The sequence below is a fragment of the Papaver somniferum genome, unplaced genomic scaffold (assembly GCF_003573695.1).
Source record: "Papaver somniferum cultivar HN1 unplaced genomic scaffold, ASM357369v1 unplaced-scaffold_99, whole genome shotgun sequence".
In the NCBI taxonomy this organism is placed as follows: Eukaryota; Viridiplantae; Streptophyta; class Magnoliopsida; order Ranunculales; family Papaveraceae; genus Papaver; species Papaver somniferum.
This window is the reverse complement of record NW_020653081.1, coordinates 4,546,911-4,559,181: the sequence shown is the minus strand read 5'-3', so window position 1 is coordinate 4,559,181 and position 12,271 is coordinate 4,546,911. Positions and strand designations below refer to the sequence as shown.

Genomic DNA, 12,271 nt, shown 5'->3' with positions numbered 1-12,271 from the left:
GATGTTTGTGATTACTTTTATATCTTGCCTATCGGATATATCAATCTCAAGCCAATCAATCTGATTGTACTCGTACGGTAGAAGATGCAAGATCAGATCACACAACTACGATAAAAGTAGTATCGGTCTGGCTTCACAATCCCAATGACGTCTTTAAGTTGTTAACCTGGTTTTAAGAAGAAACCAAAGGTTAAAGGAGAATCGACTCTAGCAAGCGAACTAGTATCACACGGAATGTGTGGGGATTAGTTTTGCACAGATGCTAGAGTTCCCCTTATATAGTCTTTCAAATCAGGGATTGCAATCTAAGTTACCTTGGTCATAAAGCATTCAACATTCACCGTTAGATAATACCCGATTTAGATTCAAGCCAATATCTTTCAACCGTTAGATCGAAAACTTAGCTTGTTACACACAAATGAAATGTATGCTTCTAGGTTTGTGTAACCGTACCCAAACGTGTACATTTGTTGGTTCAACAATAGTTAACCAAATGGTTATCCATATGATTACTTCCATACCAACCATGTTCTTCTTCACCATAACTAGTCAAATTGACTCAAATGAACTAGTTAGGGAGTTGTTCAATTTCAAGGAAATCTTATGTACTACACAAGACATAATTGAAGAAAAGATAATTTGATTCACTTGAATCGGCTCATGAACTTTTATAGCCACGGTTTGCAAACTGCATTCCTTAGTCTTTTTAAGTTTAAGTTCAGAAATCATCTTTAGATATATAACCATCTCAAGTTCCCGGATAGATTTTACAAACTCCAGCAGAAATTCTCGGGTTTGAGAACTTCGCCAGTTCGCAGACTGGGTTCGTGGACTGAGTTTGCGGACTTAGCTCACGCCACTATTCCGGTTCTCTTGATCAACAAAGTTCACAAATTTTGGTTCAAGGAATAAGACTTATACATATATGTGTTTCCACAACAATTCTTATGTCCACCATTGGTTATGTAATCTAAACTCTCATTCCAATCATTGAAACATTCTTAGAGGACGTTATATAGTTGTTACACCATTTCTCGTCAAAGCAATTTTCAAAGTGATTGAAACATAACATGACTTTCGTCACTAGGTAAAGATAAACTTGGTTGAAGCGAAAGTTTCCAACACATATTTCGAGATATAGATAGGCGAGATATACTCGGCTCGAAATACCAAATGTGTATAATCAAAGTCTATATAGCAAACGAATTTTGTCTCAAAGTAGGAGATAGAGTAGATAGACTTTTGAGTGATAGATAAGTTCAAGTCTCCACATACCTTTTTGTTGATGAAGTTCCACCGGTTCCTTGAGTAGTTCTTCGTCTTTGTATGATGAATCGCCATGGAGTTCTTGAGCTCAACTACATTTTCTATCCTAGTCCGAGACTTAGCTATAGTAGACAAGAAATCAAGACTTATAGTTTTGATCACTAACATTGACAAACATGCTTGAGATAGCAACGCATGCGAGTTCGACCGAGCAATGCTCTAACAACATTCATAAGCAAATTAAACAAATATTGTCATGAACTAATTCATACATGTATATATATGTACAGTAAAAATTCCATATATTAATAAACTCTTTATATCAACAAATAAAAAATCCCAACTTGGGACAGTTATAAATAGTAATAACCTCCCCATTTTAATATTAATAGACTTTTCTAGTCCCGCCATAAGGAATTTACCTCCATATATTAGTATAATCATCACTATTGGAAACTTATATATCTTGTTACATTGAAATTTAAGATGAAATAAAATACTTATCTATGGTTGTCTGAGAAAGTGATGTAACTTTTTGGATCGTTATGGCATCTTTTGATTTATGGATGCGTAAGATCTAATTATTATAGGCACCTTCTTGTTAAAGACAAAATATTTCCAACTTTTCGAGCATGTTTAGAGCTTCTTAGCATGAAATTTTTGGTATTTCCGTACTATCATCACCAGGATTATATCCTTTTGCTTCTTGTCTAATTCCATCAATGATTTCTTCTTTGGTTAAAGCACATACGACTTATTGCTCATTTTGATGGGTAAGGAAGACATTCATATCCATTATCATTTACATACTCTGAATTAACAGAATTTTCTTTTTTTTTTTGTATACCGGGGAAAATATTTCTAGCCCATTCTACCTTTTTCTTATATGACAAACCCATCGTTAGGATATCGAATATGTGAAACTCATAATTAATGTGAGGACTACTAGTTTTACAAAACTAACCTTCCACTTTATTTTCTTGATATCTTGTTCTCTCCGATATCTAGTTATATATCCTTATTTGGTCAGCAGTGAAAACAGTCAAAGCCATAAATTCGGCGTAAACAACCAAAACCAAGATCCAAGAATGTAGGAAAATCCCAACAGTCAAGCTTACATGATTTATCTCGCCCCTTCATCTTCCTTTTTATCACGCCCAGATATCTTCTTCCATTTCTTCTTCTTTCTTCAAGCTTCATAAACCCAAAGCTCTTGTATTTTCACCCTGTTACATTCATTCGTTATTGTACGGATTGCTTCAAAATGGTCTGTCTGGGATTTTCGACTCGATTAGTCATGCATGTTTTGATTGGGGAATTAATTTTGATTTAATAGGTTCTCTATTAGTAGGTTTGTTCGAATCTAATGAAAACCATATAGAATATCCATATTGTGTTTATGTTTGTTATCAATTTTTCGTCCCCGATCATATTTGGTGATAATTTCTTTTCTTCTTTGGTATACATGTGATAGTTAAAATTATCCTCAATTTTTTTAATGGTTTTTTCATATTTTTTCATGTATGTCATGGTCATGATTATGAATCATTCTTAGCAAAAGGGAAAAAACATATAAATTATTAATAATTTAGTTAAGAAGTAGCTTATTCAATGTAATTGACATATCAAATATTGTGATAAATATATTTTTCATTGATTTATTATGTAGTAATTTTGTTTTTTATTTACAAAAGTTGTGATAGTTGACGTTATCATCTGATGCATATTTAGTGATAATTTCCTATTAGGCGTCGTATCATTTGACAATGCTGGGGACATTTGCAAGAGTCATTTGTTTGATCTCAGAAACAATATACGCTGATCTTCTATTATGCTAAGGAAACTGCAAAAGGATATATAGTAGAAATGCAATCTTTGTATATTTGTGGTCTCACAAAGGTTTAGTTGATCCAGGCTTTCAAGCTAAAATAGCAAAGGCAATAACTCTATATACGTTTTAGGACCCTGCCTTAATGGCTTCACAACTAGCCTTCATTACCTGGAAAATGTAATACATAGATGTGGAAATTCAGTTCACTCGTAAAAAAGCATCTTGCGAAAAAATACTAGCTAATCACAACCTAAGGGAAATCATCGTTATCACATTTGAATGATAATTGCAATTATCAGTTTTATAAGGACCCTGAAGCTCGTCAACGCTATTAGACTAGTCAAGAGAAGATTAGGTTGCTAATGACTCGATTAATTAAAGATGAACCATAATCAATAAAAATTAAGTCTCAAGACTATTAATATATGAAGTTTTGTTGTATAAGTTTTAATTATATCTTAGAGTTCTGCTATCACGTGCACGGCTGCGTGACATCACAAATGAACTCGCATGTTCCCGCCTTCCGATTTACATCATCAAGCTTAGATCGGTTATCGAAGATACTGTATAATATTCTCTAAAATTTATCGGAGAGACATCCCTAAATTTTTAATTTATTTGTAATGAACCCCTCGAAAATATGGCCCATCGTTGTGTTCGTCGATCTTTTTTTGATCGGTTCATCGTTGTATTCTTTGATAGTATTGATTTTCACCAGGTTATTTGTTTTATTCATTTTAATCGATATGGATTTTATCAACTACCAGAAATCTAACAACCGTACTATATAACCAGTAGACATGGTTATGATTTCCTAGGAAATCTATCGCCTTCCCACATCTCTGGACTTCCCCAACAATATGACCACCACCACCGACATCCTTCAATTTTCTCTAACAATATTACTTCCATAAATTTCCATTTTTTTCTCCATTCTCTTTGATAGGTGTTGTAAACACCTTGATATTTATCTATTTTTTATGTTTTCTTTGCGAGTTTTTTTGTAAATCATGTATCTTATGTTTGCTTTTGAATTTACTAGGTGCAATGGAGTCATTATGAGCAAAATAAAGAGAAAACGTCCATTTGGAGCGTAAAGGACAAAAAGCGTCAATTGACGTGCAAGTGCGATTGAGAGCTCGGCGATCAGGTAACTTACTGAGTTGTGTTTATTGGCTGTCATTGTTGGTGGCTTGAAACTGATTTCCAGGTTCCTACACTCTGGGGTTCTCATAGCTTGGGTGGATACAACCATCCTTCTTCTTACACAAAACCTAAATTTTAAAGAAAGAACAAACCATTTTTATTTCTCTACCTGAAACCGAGAGAAACAGTGAGAAATTACGGCTGAGGCTGTTCACTGAGATTGAGAAAGGAATTCAGGGACAAACCAGGGTGATGGTGTTGTGTATGCTGGTGGTTCTAGTTTTACAAGGAACGGATGGAGTTTGCAACAGGAGAAACAATGAAGAAATGGAGTCTGGTTGTCGTGTTTGAATTCTCAAACGAGAAATCAGTTCAAGAAAGATCGACAGAGATGGAGTGATTCATAGAAGGAAGAGAAATCATGGAGTGTTGAGATGTATCTCGAATTGAAGACTGGTTCGATTGCAGTTGAGGATTAAAACATGAATCTGAGAAGGAGAAACTGAGATTGAGAGATGGTGGCCATGAACTGCTAAGGGAGCACGAATGAAGGAAATTATGTTGATGATACTGATCGATTAATGATGGGTTTTGGTTAGATTTCAATTGGGATCAGTTTTGGGTTCACAGCTGTAGAATCACGTAGAAGAACAAGAACAATTAGGGTTTCTGGTATATGAATTGCAGTGGCAGTTGGGAATGTGTGAAATGTGTTGCTGGGTCTGTCAACAAGGGTCTGCAGGATGTTGAATTTGTGATTGAATAGAGATATGAAGGCAGAAGTGATAATTGAATATTTGTCCCTACTTTTGATGGTCTATACAAATATCCTCATCACACAATAAATATGTCCCTCTTCATTCCTAAGCCCATCAGGGGTCCAATAAGGTTTTTATTTCTTCCAAATTTTCCCTCTTATCTAGTGTTTTTATCTAGGTATATCCCTACTTACTTCTTCTTATTCTTCTTCTTCATTTAGAAGCGAACCCCCCATTTCTCCACCACCACCAGCAGCATCTCCATCATCACCACCTCTGCAAATTCTCCTACCTTCGCCGCCGATAATCGAGATGTATCAGCAACATATGAAACCTTCTTCTTCTTCTCATTCTCCTTCTTCTTCTTCTTCGATTTTTAAAATCATACCCAAAGAAAATGAGATCTGATTTTTTAGGTTTTGAAATCAAGTTTTGAGGAACGTTTGTGAACGATTTGGTGGTTCGATTCGATTAAGAAAAGGGATCTGAGAGCTGCTGCGATAAAATTGATTTCAAAATGGTTATGGTGTGTGAATCAATAGGATATGTTGGAGATAATAAACTTGTTGTTGCTGAGAAGTAATGGGTGTTTTCGAATCTGAAGTTGCTGATGCTTCTAGTGGATTAATTGTGATTAAAATGAATAGATGAATGTGTAGGAATTACAGGGAATATAGAATTATGAAGAGATAAGTAAGGATGATAATGGTAGCGGCGGTGGTGGTTCTGGTGGCGACGCTGGTGGTGGTTCGAATTGGTGTTGAAGCTTCATATAAAATAGTGACGGTTGCTGCTATGGATTATAAATGGTGGTTGATGGTTTTGTTGGTGGATCTGAAACTACAGTTGGTGAAATGGTAGCATTTTCCATCAGCATGCATAAACATCCATTGTTGATCCAACTAAAATGGATAAACTTGTACTGTTGATCCAACTGCAATGGATAAACTTCTACTGTTGATCCAAATGAAATGTATCAATTTCAGTTTTATGCCACTTAATGTTGATCCATCATCATGGATAAACATCCACTGTTGATCCAACTGAATGGATAAACATCCATTGTTGATCCAACTGAAATGGATAAACTACTGTTGTTGATAAAAAAAAATTATCTGAAATGATGGTGGCGGCGACGACGGTGGTTGCTGCTATGGATTATTAATGGTGGTTGATGGTTTTGTTGGTGGATCTGAAACTGCAGCTGATGAAATGGTAGCCATTTTTCCATCAGCATGGATAAACATTCATTGTTGATCCAACTAAAATGGATAAACTTATAATGTTAATCCAACTGCAATGGATAAACTTCTACTGTTGATCCAACTGCAATGGATAAACTTCTACTGTGAAATGTATCAATTTTAGTTTTATGCCCACTTATTGTTGATCCAACTGAAATGAATAAACATCCACTGTTGATCCAACTGAAATGGATCAACTACTGTTGTTGATACAAAAATATTTGAACCAGTGGTGGCGGCGACGGACTAGTGGTGGTGGAGGACTGTTGGTGGTGTAATGGTGGTGGTGAAGGAGTGGTGGTCTAATATTGGTGGTGGTGGCGATTGGTAGGTGGTGGTTGTTGAACGGTGATGGTGGAATGGTAGTTGAATGTTGGTAGTGGTGGTGCTAGTGGTGGTGGCGAAGTGGTAGAGGAAGAAATTTGTTCCATTTTGAAATAAAGAAAAATATTACATGGGTGAGGGTATTAAGCTAATGTAATATTAAATGGATAAGGTTATAAAAAAGTAAAAACATAGTTATTGTTGAATAAGGATATATTTGTTGGGTTTGAAAAGGAAGGACATATAATTAATATACCCAAGGCAGAACTGGTGCAGTTCAGTTGGTATTGTTGTTGATGTAGCTGAGAATGGAGTTGGTGTTGTTGTATTGAGCTCAAGATACAGAGAATTAAAGCACTATTGTAGCAGCAGTGAAGTGCTGGTGCTGTTGAAAGTGTGCAGCTGCAACTGGTGATACAATGTTGCTGGTAATGAGAAGAATGAGAAGATTCAGATGGGGTTCAAATGAATCTGAAGACTGGGAGTAGGATGATGCTCACGTTCATTGGGTTTCAGTGGCTTGAGTTTGGCAGAAAGAGAACGGAGGCTGAGTTGCAATGGGAATTGGCGAGCCGTATTATGATGCAGGGATTCTGACCAGTTGAGATGAGGAGGTAATGATGGAATCTGTGGTGGTTAGTTTTCTCAAGGGTTTGTGTGGAGGATGGTGTTCTCAGGAAGGGATTGCAAGGACTCAGAAGCAAAGATGAGATGCACTAAGCATATGGGTTTGTGTTAATTTGAAGTTCTGTGTCAGATAATGGTGCCAGTAAAGATGCAGTGTTGGTGACCAAATGGAATTACTTTGTGGATGCAAGCCAAGAAAAGGAATAATTTCCTGGAGTTGGTACTTAGTGCAGTTGAAACACAGAGAATGGTGATGGAAATGATGTAGCAGTTAGGTGGATCTGTTGAGAGTTGTTTACAAATGTTGCAGGGAGTGTTTATGGGTTGCACAGGTTTGAGTTGAAAGCTGCAAGGTGCAGTGGAAGTGAAGCTGTAAAATGATTGTAGTTGCAGTGCAGAATGTGTTGAATATGTGTTGCTGCCAGAGAGTTTTGTGAGTTGGTGTTGAGCTGAACTTACAGGAGTTGCAGCTGCATAAATTGATGTGCACTGGTGCCGCTTCAAGGAATTGTTATGAGCAAAAAAACAAGGTGATGGGTGAACTGAAGTTGAGCCGAAGAGGTTATCGTGCTGTTGTACAAGGAGAGAATAGAGTTAGAAGTTACGGCAAGAGAAGTTAATGTTGCTATTGATAGTGCGGTTGTGTGTATGTGCAATGTTAGTGCAGTTAAGTGGTGAATTGATTGTGCTATCTCATTGCAGGAAATGATTGAAGCCAGAGAAGATTGAATGGTTATGATGTTGTTGATGACAGGGGAAAATATAGAACCCCGGTGTGGTATGAACTGAATGTGTATAAACTAGATGTATGCTTAGAGTATGCGGCTGTTTTTATGATGGTCTGGGTGACTTATGTATGGGTCTGGATGCAAAATGGTTGTGTGAAGGAATTGCAAGAACAAAGTTGTTTGTTGTTGTGTGAATTGGCCTGAAACTGACAGTTGTTTGGGCTTGGTATTTTTACAATAGCTGACGAGGGGCCATGTGGTTTTCGGGCTCAACTTCACGGCCAGACTTGGTTAAGTTTTGGCAACAGATTGGCAGGGGATTGTACGCATGGGATTCTGACTACTTGGACACCTATAAAAGAGAAAAGGATTCTCATATCCAGGGTACTTGAATTTTACTTTTATTTTAGGGTTTACAACATGATAGATATTCTCTTTATTCTTGTGATGAAATCCATGAGCATGAGTAGTTGATTTCCTTTTATTGGTTAAAGACGTAGTTGGATTTTGGAAACCGAGTTATTGATTTTATGAAATAGTTTTCTCTCCATATTATCGTTTGATTTCTACTGCTCATAATAATTGCATGATTGATGTATTGAAATATGATTGAATGTTTGTTTAGTTAAGTATAGAATTAATTGAACTCACATCCATATCTGTAGCTAATTTAGGGTTAATCATCGAGCGACAACCTTGAATACGAGTAGCATGATATGATTACGGATTATAGTGATACTTTCTCGTAACCATACATAGAAATTAACCTTTGTCTGAATTGTTATGCGCTATGTATGACAATTGCATTGATTAGCCTATTTCTGAGAACTTAATGCTCCTAGGAATTGAACTTAATTAGCGCAAGGCGTTAGGTTATTCTTTAGGTAGAATTCACATTCGAAGCTCTAATGTGTTTGTTGATGAACTTAGGAAATTGACAGAGTAACTTGCTCTGTTGATACTCTAGGGCTTTTGATGATAGCGAGATTAAATATGAATTCTAAACATTCAATACTCGTTTACAATTGAAGATGAAACCTTTATCCAATACTTTCGTATCTTTATTTGTGTGATTTATTTTCTTATTTGCTTTTAGTATATTTCACTTTACACAAAATCAGAAAAATCCCCCCTTGTTTTACATAGGAAATCAAAATATATCTACAACCTAGTCCTCTCTGTGGGAACAATACTTTCTTGCCCTTGCTTCATTATATATTTTGAGTAGTAAGAAAATGTAATTTATTTTTGACGCCTCGACAGCGATCACTCTCCTCCACCAAATCCCATATTAAAACTACGTATCTTGTTTCTTCACAGGGTTAAGTAGAGGAATATGACAGAAAATGAAATGATCAAAACTTTTTAGTTTAAAATCATCTGAATGCAGTTGATAATCAAGTTATGAGATCAACATTCAGACCGAAACAACTTTGTTGATGCAGTTGTTGTTCTTCTTTACTAAAGAAATAATATTTAGCTCGGAATAAGTATTAAGTTCAGAATTGTTATTATTACAGCACAAATTAAATAATGGGGTAATACCGTGTTGGGGGACACGGATATTGCGATTGACAAAATAAGGGGCGGAAATATTAAAATTCCGAACTAAGGGACTCGGTCGTTACGCTCCCGGACAAATTTATAAATACCACGCGTGTCCTTAATTTCAAAAATAACGCATGCTCACTAAGAACGCGACCATTGGCCAACAAGTGCATTTTGCGGGAGATGTCTATATAAGCTTTGCTCGTATCTCCTTGTAGCAATCTACAATGAGAAAAGCCATACTACTTGTTAGTTTTTGCTGATAATATTTTATCAGTAATTGTGATAGAGATGTTGTCGGAATTGACTACCGAGATATTACAGCGCCTCGAAACTGCAGAAAGCGTTTTAGCAAGCAAAGGGGTTTGCAAAGAGTGGAATAATGTCCTTGCGGACAAAAAAACTGGACTCCTTTTTGGGGTCACCCAAGGAATGGGGAAAGGCAAAGTTACTTGAATCTTCTACAGAGAACATATTAACGAGTGAGATTTCAACCTGATTGTAACAGCCAACATTAATCACTTCCTGTATGAAGGAATCTATGAATGGACTCGTTTACACCCAATAGTTGGATCCTGCAATGGTCTGGTATGTTTTTATGTTTCACACCACGACATGCAAGATCATATTTAAATTATCAATCCAACAACGTGGGAGCACCTCCATATTCCACAACTAAGCATCCCCATTGCATGAGATCAAATACTTTCATGGTATCCTCGAAACAACGTAATTGGGGGTTTCGGCTACTGCCAACAAACAAGGTTGTTCGCATTGACGGGGATTGTAAAGTTCAAATATACACTCTAGAAGACGAGAGTGGGTGGAGGAGCATAGGGGAGATTCCTTATACTTTTCATAGTTCAGGTGTCTATGCACATGGTTGTATTTTATGAAAGGATTGTCTTAAGCAGAATACTGTCATAGTATCTTTCAATTTAGACACTGAGACGTTCCATGAACATTATCCACCCCCGCATCATATATCTGGGAGTCAATTTTGGATAGATTCTTTCCCGGAGTTTGGAATGGTCATGTTCGGAGATCGCCTTTTATTTTTTTTAACATCCATCATGTGCTTTATAAGCCACAGATAGATTTCTGGGCACCCATTTCAGAAGGAAATATTCATACATGGGTACCTGGAGGGGAATGGAATTGGGATCATAAGACGAGCATTATATTGGAAAATTATGGGGAGGAATGGCGGACTTATAACCCGATAGCCTTTGGAAATAACAACGACCTCCTATTGTGGCAGATATGAGGTTATTGCGTTACAATACACTCACCAGAACTTGGACGGAAATTTGGGGGGACAGTTCTTCCGTGAAAAACATGGGTTCGAATTATTCCTCATATGAGTAGCGCCGTCTCGTTAAAGAATTTTGTTGGACAATCTTAAAAATGTATGCCTGATATCCATGCCACTAGCACATTCCCTAGGCTATCTATGTAGTGGTTTTTTCCCGTTGTTTTTGTTTTCCTAAGTTTTGTATTTAGTTTTATATATTGTGTAGATCGTCACTTCGTTATATATTTTCGTGTTTCCTTAACTATATTAAACTATTGATAACACAGAAACATATTTCGTGCTATGTCAAAATATAACTAGACTCCGATTGAAGTTTAATCGCATATTGGTTTAATACCATGGCAGTGACGTGTTGGCATCATCACACCAGAAGCAGGCAACTTGAATCAATAGAAAAAATCTTTGTAACAGGCTTCTCAACCAAATAGTATTTGTTCAAGCCCATAAAGTAACATGCTTTTTCAAGGAAATTCATAATGAAAAATATTCCCCATAACACGGAACTCATTTTGTTTCACGGATGCTTCGTTGTTAGACATCTTCCTACTTGCTCTTGTATTTCGACGACCCGTATACAATAAAATCTTTAGATTGTTTCAAGCTAGTTATGCCTCTCAATTAAGGAGGCATCAACGATGGTCTAGGTTCTCGGTTGCAGGAGTGGATAACGCAAGGAATTCCAACCTCGTGATGCTTGCTCCAGCTGTTTACAAGATAACTAGTGTTGTTTTTCTTCTACTTCCAGACGAAATTTCAACGACAATAGACATCTCTTGTTCTTATAGAGGTTAGGGATAGTCTATGATGGTGATTCGGATGACCCCCACAAACTTATCCTGAACTCGCACAAACTTATCCTGCATGATAATGGACAATAAATATATCTTGTTCATCATCCTGGACACAAACATATCCTGCAGATCCCCACCGATCTCTATGAACTCTATGCGCAAACTTATCACCGGTCATACAATTGATAATAACCTCTACGACGATAAGTCATAGCGGTAGTATTCGCGACAAGTCATACTGGGGCAACGATTGGATCATCAGCAAAATGCTTGATGGTCAGATTAACCCATTTCGCTTTGCCCCTTCAATACCTATCACGATGATCAGTTTAATTGTAATGAATGGTTCATCCGTATTGCTATTGTGATTTTTCCTAAGATCCAATCGTATTTCCCATATGGATTTTTTCATATCGCTGATATTCCCGCTAATGACTAATGTTCCTTTGTTGTCCTTTACAATAAAATGACATAGGGGTCATTACAATTTTTCTTTTAACCCCTAATGATAGAGAGTTCTTTAGTTCGGAAATATCAAATGGCACGTCCATACGGGAGAAATATGAAAAAATCCCGTCCATGTCTGAACCATTTCAACTTAAATAATACAATATAATCACGTCAATTTCGATCTATAACTGCATCTGCAATGGAATTCTTTTTCTATACCATTGGTGTATAAAGGACTGAATA

The 12,271-nt window shown here is 36.6% G+C and overlaps 1 long non-coding RNA gene across 1 annotated transcript; it reads left to right on the top strand.

The window, feature by feature from the left end:
* Window positions 1-2,440: 2,440 nt before the first annotated feature.
* LOC113346302 lies at window positions 2,441-11,206 on the top strand. Its single transcript, XR_003358479.1, has 3 exons — window positions 2,441-2,617; window positions 4,140-4,247; window positions 11,133-11,206. It is a non-coding gene; the product is annotated as an uncharacterized LOC113346302 (long non-coding RNA).
* Window positions 11,207-12,271: the final 1,065 nt, after the last annotated feature.